This window comes from Ursus arctos, unplaced genomic scaffold (assembly GCF_023065955.2).
Source record: "Ursus arctos isolate Adak ecotype North America unplaced genomic scaffold, UrsArc2.0 scaffold_11, whole genome shotgun sequence".
NCBI lineage: Eukaryota > Metazoa > Chordata > Mammalia > Carnivora > Ursidae > Ursus > Ursus arctos.
Genome location: NW_026622775.1, coordinates 47,779,669 through 47,788,743, shown reverse-complemented (window position 1 = coordinate 47,788,743; position 9,075 = coordinate 47,779,669). Strand labels below are relative to the sequence as shown.

The window sequence follows — 9,075 nt, the reverse complement described above, 5'->3', positions numbered from 1 at the left end:
TATTTTTTAAAGATTTTATTTAGTTATTTGAGAGAGACAGTGTGTACAAGAGGGGGCAAGGTCAGAGAGAGAAGCAGACTCCCCACTGATCAGGAAGCCTGATCCAGGAACTGATCCTAGGAACAGCAGATCATGACCTGAGCCAAAGGCAGTCGCTTAACCAACTGAGCCACCCAGGCGCCCAAGAATAGATTATTTTATGCCAGATATCTGAAGATTTTTTTCTTCTTATAAATTAAAAAATATTTTCTCAGTAATGCTTAGAAATTTTTTGGTAAGATGGAGGCTTATTTATTTATTTATTTATTTATTTATTTAGAGTGCACAAGCAGGGGGAGGAACTGATGGGGAGGAAGAGGGAGAGAGAAAATCCCAAGCAGATTCCCTGCTGAGCATGGAGCTGACCAGGGGTTCCATCTCATGACCCTGAGATCATGACCTGAGCAGAAACCAAGAGTCAGACATTTAACCGACTGAGCCATCCAGGAAACCCTGTAATGCGTAGAATTTTTGAAGAAGCCCTGACCGATGTAGATATAAAATTTGCTAAAGTTCATACCATTTTTGTACATTCTGAAGCATTAAACAAGGTTGGTTGGTTGTATATTTGGTACATCATACTTGTAGGTACTCACTATAAATGATTAGGGGATAATGTTCATGCCTGTATGTTTCCTTGACGTTAGAATAGCAGTCCAAATCCATCAGAAGCCAGAATTATGTTGCTTCTAAACAAACAAAACAAAACAAAACAAAACAAAAACTTCCAATGGCTTCCCACCTCACTCAGACTTAAAATCCAACACCCTGCATTTTCCTACAACGTTCTCACAACCTCTGCAACACACATTTTGGACATCATTTCCTCTTCCCCCCTTGTTCACTTCATCCAGCACTTCTTGCCCTCTTTCTGTTCTTCCTTCACTACAAGCACAATGCTGATTCATTTACCTGGAAAAAAGGATCTTCTTCATCTACCCATCTGTTTTACTCCCATCTTCCATCCCATTACATCTTTAATTGTCAATTGCTCACTGAGGTATTCCCAGATGACTTTCATTTTTTTATGACTGCTTTAAATTGCAAGTAGCCGCCAACTCAATGTCCTCCTTCTTAGTCTTATTTTTATTCTTAACCTCCATTACTTTTAATATACTATACATTTTATTATTTATTATAATAATATACGTCTTGCTACACTGGAATATAAACACTACGAGGACAGAGTTTACTAATACACTGTTTAATTTATTAATTTATTTTCTTCCTATGACAATGTCTAGTACCAAATGGTGCCTGGTAAAACTTGTTGAACAAAAGAATAGTTTACTCCTTCTAATACATGAAAAAAAAAATGCATTTGTGTACCTAAAATAACTTTCTACATGTTCAAGCACCTACATGTTTAATTATTAGGATTTTTTTCCTTTAAATCACTAAATAACCTATCAGGAATAGCATAGGAATGTGTGAATAGGGGTGCCTGGGTGACTCAGTCCTTAAGCATCTGCCTTTGGCTCAGGTCATGATCCCAGTGTTCTGGGATCGAGCCCTGCATTGGGCTCCCTGCTCCGCTGGGACCCTGTTTCTTCCTCTCCCACTCCCCCTGCTTGTGTTCCCTCTCTCACTGGCTGTCTCTCCCCCTGTCAAATAAATAAATAAAATCTTTTTAAAAAATTTAAAAAAAAGAATGTGTGAATAACACAAACACACACACGTGAATTATCTTATTATTAAAACATTTATGAATTAACTCATTATTTGATCGAATCCCCAAAGTACATATTTTAGGAAACCCTCGAGACTAATTGGAGATGTGAAATAAGAATGAGTATTAATGTTAGCACTCTGACTATGTAAAAAATACAACAAAACACTATTTTTTTAAGCACTAGCACCTGTTAGAAAAGATAAATTTTGTGAAATGAAAGCTGTGAATTCTCTGGAGTATTTTTGCATCTTATGGTATCAGAAACTATGAAATAGAGTGGAAGGAATGCCTTAAACTAAACCAATCCATAAAAATATCAGATTTATCATTAAATCTCTATTAAAAATAATGAAAAATATTATAATAAAACCTGAGATATTGGAGGTCACATTGTCTTTGCATTCACTGGTTAATAGTTTAATTTTCCTTATTCTAATTTCATTGACTATTCCTTAGGAATATACTTTTTTAAGTATATAAACCATTATAACCATTGTTATATTTTTGAAAAGTGACTTCCATAAATTTATCATCATTAAAAACGAATACACAGACATATTAGCACTGGTAATCATTTCTCACCACCAATATTCTTTACAAATTCTATTCATAGAACGTTCTACTTCTAACAATCATTGATCAAGATTGTCCTTAATGTTGAATAACCAACACAAAATTTAATGCAGAATTTAATGACTTCTCTAAAGTGATCAATACTGATTTCCTTTAAGAATGCAAAATATTGATACACAATTCTTTTGCATTTTTTTTAACATTTCCACTTTCAGTAACATTTTTCTCTTAAGATTTGCTTGCCACTTATTTATTCATTTATGACTTTGTTATTTATGATCAGAATAGGAAATTCTCTTTCTTTTAATAATAACAATGAGAATGTAATTTTATTTTATTGTTTCGAAGCTTTTGAATATTTATTTTGAATTAGTAATTCCTAAAATAAATTTAATATATTTTAATCACATTCTTTTCCTTCAATTTCAATTATAGGAGAAAATTATGTTTAATTACAGAGGAGAAGTATATCTGTTTCTTTTCCATTTCCTCCTTAACATTAAACCCACAACACTAACCTTTGTGCTTAATTGAAGAAGAAAAATTTCAACCAATTGAAGTAGCAGTGGCAGAAATATGAAGATGCTTTTGATGTAAGTATTTCCATTAGTAAACTAAAAATAAAATAAAATATATAGTTTTTGTAAAAAAAAAAATACAAACTAATTCAGAGTAAGGCAAAATGCTAGTGATCTTCAGGGCTGTGCAGGTATTTGATAAGAGTTAGCTGTTTTTAATTGGGATAAACCATATTAAATAGACCTTCTATAATTGTTTATTCTTTTAATCACACATGGTAACTTTTCCAAGGCTAATTATTTTCCCTTATCCAGAATGAATTTTCTGTGGCATTTAGTAAATTCTGATCAGTTTGTCTTCTGAAATGTTGATGTGTATTTGATGTTAATTCAAAGCGTTATTTGAATATTTCTTTATATTCATCTTTAAGGTTCAAAAGCTTCCACATACATCACACATCCTTTGAACAAAGAATGATGTGATAATGAGAGGGAAATGTGCTTACCAAATGCATAGGATATAATACCATTTGCTCCCTGACCTGCATCAAACAAAAAAACAAGACAAAAGGAAGAATGAAAAGAAACTGCCAGGCATTGGATTAATTGAGTTGGTTTCCTCACTAAATAAACAATTTAGAGCTTCTCATCACTTCTCAGTGCATATTCCTATGTCATTTCTGGTAACAGTTCAAAGCTGATTTTGTGATTTCTCTGACTAGGTATCAAAGTTTCAGAGAGTATCTTTTTTTTTTTTCTTTTTTAAAGTACTTAGACTATGGATAAATAGTCTGTTGGACATAAACTATGCTGCAGCTTTTTGAATTTGTAATGGAGAGGTTTTATCAGACTTACATACTCACATACATATCCCCAAAGTGATGTCTTACAGAGGTACAGAACAAATCATTTCCTCGATTTTAATGTCAGATTCAATGACTGGAGATCTTCATATTATTCTGGAAGCTACTTAAATAACTGTCCTTCCAAGAAAACAGGGTGGGGAAAGACAGGTTGGTTGGAATCTATTCTTTTATACATTTTGTTCGTGAATTTTTACTTGGTCTGTAGATCTTATCCAATTACCACCCATTTTTTCTGAATTTTGTTGTGAAACGTTTATTTGCATCATCTGTTGTATCCTGCAAACTGCTATTATTTATGTCTCTTTCCCTTTTCATCATTATCTGCCAGCATTAATCAGAATCACTATTTCTAAGAAGGTTTTAATTAAAAATATTTGGAAAAATACACACCTGTTCATTATTAGCATTCCCCATATGCTTAAATACATGTAATAAGCTTTCATTTATTTTATTTTTTGTCATAAGCTTGTTTTTATTACTGCAGCTTTTTAAAACTTTTATTTTATTTAAATTCAATTAATTAGGGGTGCCTGGGTGGCTCAGTCGTTAAGCATCTGCCTTTGGCTCAGGGCGTGATCCCAGCATTCTGGGATGGAGTCCCACATCAGGCTCTTCTGCTGGGAGCCTGCTTCTTCCTCTCCCACTCCCCCTGCTTGTGTTCCCTCTCTCGCTGGCTGTCTCTATCTTTGTCAAATAAATAAATAAAATCTTTAAAAAAATAATAACAAATTCAATTAATTAACATATAGTGTATTATTAATTTCAGAGGTAGAGTTCAATGATTTATCAGTTACATTATATCACATGCCCTCTTTAACGCCCATCACCCAGTTATCCCTCCCCCACTTCCCCTGCAGGGTCCCTCAGTTTGTTACTCAACCATCAAAAAAAAGAAATGAAATCTTACTATTTGCAATGATGTGGATGGAACTAGAGGGTATGCTAAGCAAAATAAGTCAGTCAGAGAAAGACATCGTATGATTTCACTAATATGTGAAATTTAAGAAACAAAACAGGATCATAGGGGAAGAGAGGGAAAAAAAATATGAAATCAGAGAGGGAGACAAACCTTAAGAAAACCTTAACTATAAGTTTTAATATTCAAACCTACATTACCTGATCCTCCAGTTTTTTGCAGTCTTTATGGTCTTCTTAATCCAATAAAATGATCCCAGCTTCCAACCCAGGTTGTACTAAAAATCTCCCACTACCATTATATCACTTCTGATGATGCTTCAAGAGTTGTTTATATTTTTCTATGACTCCACACCTCCGATATTTGTTTCTAGACCCAGTCTTAGTTTTCACCTGCCACAGCTGTCCTCTTTACCTTTCTTCCATTTTGTCCATGTGTTTGCTTTTCCTCAGCTTTAATTTCCCCAGGAAAACACACACACACACACACACACACACACACACACACACACACACGACTATAGCAGTGATATTTTGAAAGTTTCAAGATAACAAGAATGTAGTAGGAAAGTAGAGATGAAAGACCAAATCAGAATAAAAACCAAATTAAATACTAGTATTCTTCCAAGTATTCTTCCAAGTTCCTTTTTCATCTTTCGTCCTCGCCAACTTATATTTCTTATTATTCATCATTCTCCCCAAACCCAACCTACACACCATTTTGTGGATTTTTTCCCCTTTCAATAGCCATTTTTAAATTCCTAAAAATACATTTTCTCTAGAGTTTTGGGAAGACAGTTTCTGCATTTTTGACTATATGAAGTGACATAACTCCTAAATTACTCTTTCAATTTTGGTATACCTTCTTTCCCCATCCAAATAAATAACAACAAATAAAACAAGCAAGGAAAAGCCATTGTGGGTCATACTTATAAGAATCACTTAAGGTTTAAAATGAAGGGCCTGGACCCTTCTCAGACTTACTTGTTTGGAATTATTGAGCCATTGGCACAGCACCCTGCCTTTCAATGAGTTGGCAAGGTGATGATCAAAACCACATAAGGTTTGACAGTCACCTATGTGAAAATAAGAACATTCCTCTCCTAAGAATTACAATATCCTTTTTAGATCTCTTGCCCAAACATGAGATAGATTTATGTATTTTTATCTTGTAAATGGTTTCCACTCATTTGAAACATAGAGCTTTAGAAAATACTTTTTTAAATATTTCATTGAAAAATAATGACATTGATATAAAATGATTTATAATCACCTTTATATAAGTGAAATTTCGCAATAAAAATGATGATGCTACAATGACGTTTTCATTATTTGTAATTCATCACATAATATGTATTCATCACTTATGCCAAAGCATTTGAAGTGTTTACGCAAATCATTGTACTATCCTTAGTGAAAATACAAAACTGCCCTCCTGAAACTGAGAGTCCAGGGAGGAAAGCCTGGAATGTGTACAAATTGGTATCAAGCCAAATACACCTTGGTAATTATTATTAAAAGAGCCTCCAGTAACAATTTTATAAAGAGGAAATATTTTAGCTCTAAATCATTTAATTACATTTAGCTCTAAATCACACAAATATTTTTAAGCAGTTGTTAAGCCGACAGTGTTTGGATGTTTGTAGATGTGATAAAAACAAATGCTCAAGGCAGGAAAAGAGTAAGTCCGTGGGACAGTTGGTTAGGAAACATCATTGTCTGAGGATTAAATGAGAATATATACGAGAGTTTCATAAATCAAGAGAGTCTTTTTGTTTGTTTTATATTTGTTCATTAGCACAGTAACAAATGCAGACTAAGTAATGCACAGCATATAACCAATCCACTAAGCAACTCCTTTGCATACCTTTCAGTTAACAGTTTAAGGCTTTCACAAGTCATTAGTCAAAACTCTCATCTTGGCATGAGGAAGTAAGTTGGCATATAAAATAAAATACATAAGTACTCATTTTGTAGATGGTGTCTTATTGCCATGTATCCATTATATATATATATATATATATATATATATATATATATATATGACATGACAGTGTTTTGATAAAAAATTTAAAAGAATATAGAGACATGACAGTCTCTAAATACTGTTAAATATCAATGTTCTCTCCCAAGAAGGGAAAAGAAATTCCAATTCCTTTGATCAAAAAAAAAAAAATATGTAGTCTTGGAAGGACTCTACATAAGTGGCCATGTGTGCAGCCTGTAGAAAATTAAGCTATTTTAAATCTACAGACTATAAGCAACTGAACCCAAATGTCTATTCTCTGTACTACATTTCAGCTAATATTGCAGAACTAATGACCATTTTAAAAGTTGCTATTATCAATTCTGTCTACTGTAGCAAGATACCTTAAGTTACAACAAAATCTTAAGAAATATGATTGAATAATATCTGATATAGAAATACCCACCTACCCCACCCTTCAAAATCACAAACAGTGCTCTCTGTGACAAATAATATAAGAATTGTGAAAACCCAATTTATGAAGTGTATCTCTTGGTCCACTTTCTGGCCATTCTGTCATGTTCTGCTCTGTTTTCCTATACTCCGTGGCAATCCTTCCCCCCAAATGGTCAGCAGGATTACAGTCTGTAAGAAGGGAGCAGATAGGGAGGAGAACTTCAGAAATGATTAGTGCTGGACTCCAATTATCCTTTAATATGTTCAAGCAAATAACTCCTTGACTGTTATTGTTATAGTGATAGATTCTTGTCCAAAATGTAACCTTTGGAGGGTTGAAGGAGTCTTCTGGTGTAAAAGTGGTATTAAGGAAGAATACACCACCCTCAAACATGGATCTTAAAGGCCCTAGAATGGTCGATCTGCATTCATAGATGTTACCACCTTTAGGACCAGCACTATAGTGAGATGGAGGGTCTACAGCGATGTCTGTCAGTTCTTTCTGAATCCTGTTGATGCTGGTTTGGAGTTTTTGCTCATTCTGACTTTACTCTCTTCTTGGGGGTGTTCGTTTCTTTCTGGGTTTGCTGGTTGGAGGATGAATATGAGGAGGAGCTGGTGCTGTCCCTCAAATCCTCATCCCACATAGAGAACTCCCCGCCTCCAACAAACAGCCCCAACCCCGCAGCAAACAGCCCCTCTCTTTGAGCTTGCTTCTTCCTGCCTTGCTGCCACTGGTGGGGACCAGGAGGCTGCTACTGAGGGCGTGGCCACTCCTGTCTCACTCCTGGGAGAGAAGCGCAAGTCAAATTAAGTGATTCTCAAGCAAATAGCGTTTCATAATATTGAAGTAAGAAGATAGTATTTTAAATTAGATGAGAGATAATAAGGGGCTATCACTACACAAGAGAGTTTTGACTATGGTTTGAGAGCCAGGAAATCTAGACAATGAATATCATTTTATTCAAATGCTGAAAATATAAAAATCCTTAGCATAAGAATTATGGGGGTGTTTGCTAAATTCAACTACTGCAAGTGTTTTGATAAAAAATTTAAAAGAAAAGGGATATTTTAAGAAACATAACATAGTAAATGCAAATTATAGATCAAAATTATATCAATTCTAATTACAATCTTCAAATTTTCTTGTAAGAAGAAATGTCTCAAAATGATAGTCACAAAAGATAAATACTTTCAGTAAGGCTTTTTATTCAAGCTTAAAAAAAATGGCAAGTGTATAATTACCTGATTTGATCAGAACGGCTACTGGCATTAATAATACGGGAATTGTTTGCAATTCTTTATGATTTTTAACAAACTATTACCAACTATAGAAAAAACTATAATCCCTAAAGTCTTTAGCATGTCATTTATCACTGCATGATTTTTTGGATAAGTGCAGTGATGACTCTAGTCTCACAGCGATGACAAACTGAGAATAAAAAAAAGACATCGACTATTCCAACATCTCAGATGATCCCTAAGGAGCATCAGTAAAATTGAGTGTTTTCTAAGCACTGTCACCAAATGTTGAATTTAGGAAGATGGAGCTGAGAACTGACAGTCAATTAGAAGCTCAAGGACGGTATGATATGATACATCTGCTGATTATAAGGGGCTTAACACTAATGTGGAAGAAGTGGTTGGTATCAAAGTGTGATGGAATGACAACTGTTAAATATTACCAAAGAAAGGGTCTCTTTTCAAGGACAGCTACACTGAAAAAAAAAAATAATCAGTTCAGTATCTAATTTTTGTCAGTACAGTTAGAAAAAAAGACACTGAGAATTCTTTAAAGCATAGAGCTGTGCAAGACATATATTAACTACATGACTGGGCAGAGAAGACAGAAAATTTGTCACCTCCAATGATATCAGACCTATTTGTTGAAAGAAAATTTTACTCATAGTCTTTTTAAAGCATATAAAAGTTTAAAATTGAGTTGAATATAGTGATGTATCAAAAATAAGAATAAATATTATATTAGCTTATTTTAGGCAGTGGAAGCTTTGGAGAAAAACAAAGTGCTGATAATATTTTAACCGTAACACCATAGAAAACAAAAGTAGT

General features: G+C 33.9%; 1 pseudogene; it reads right to left on the bottom strand.

Moving 5' to 3' along the window:
- Positions 1–7,085: 7,085 nt before the first annotated feature.
- LOC113255501 (ubiquitin-conjugating enzyme E2 E1-like) lies at positions 7,086–7,652 on the bottom strand (annotated as a pseudogene).
- Positions 7,653–9,075: the final 1,423 nt, after the last annotated feature.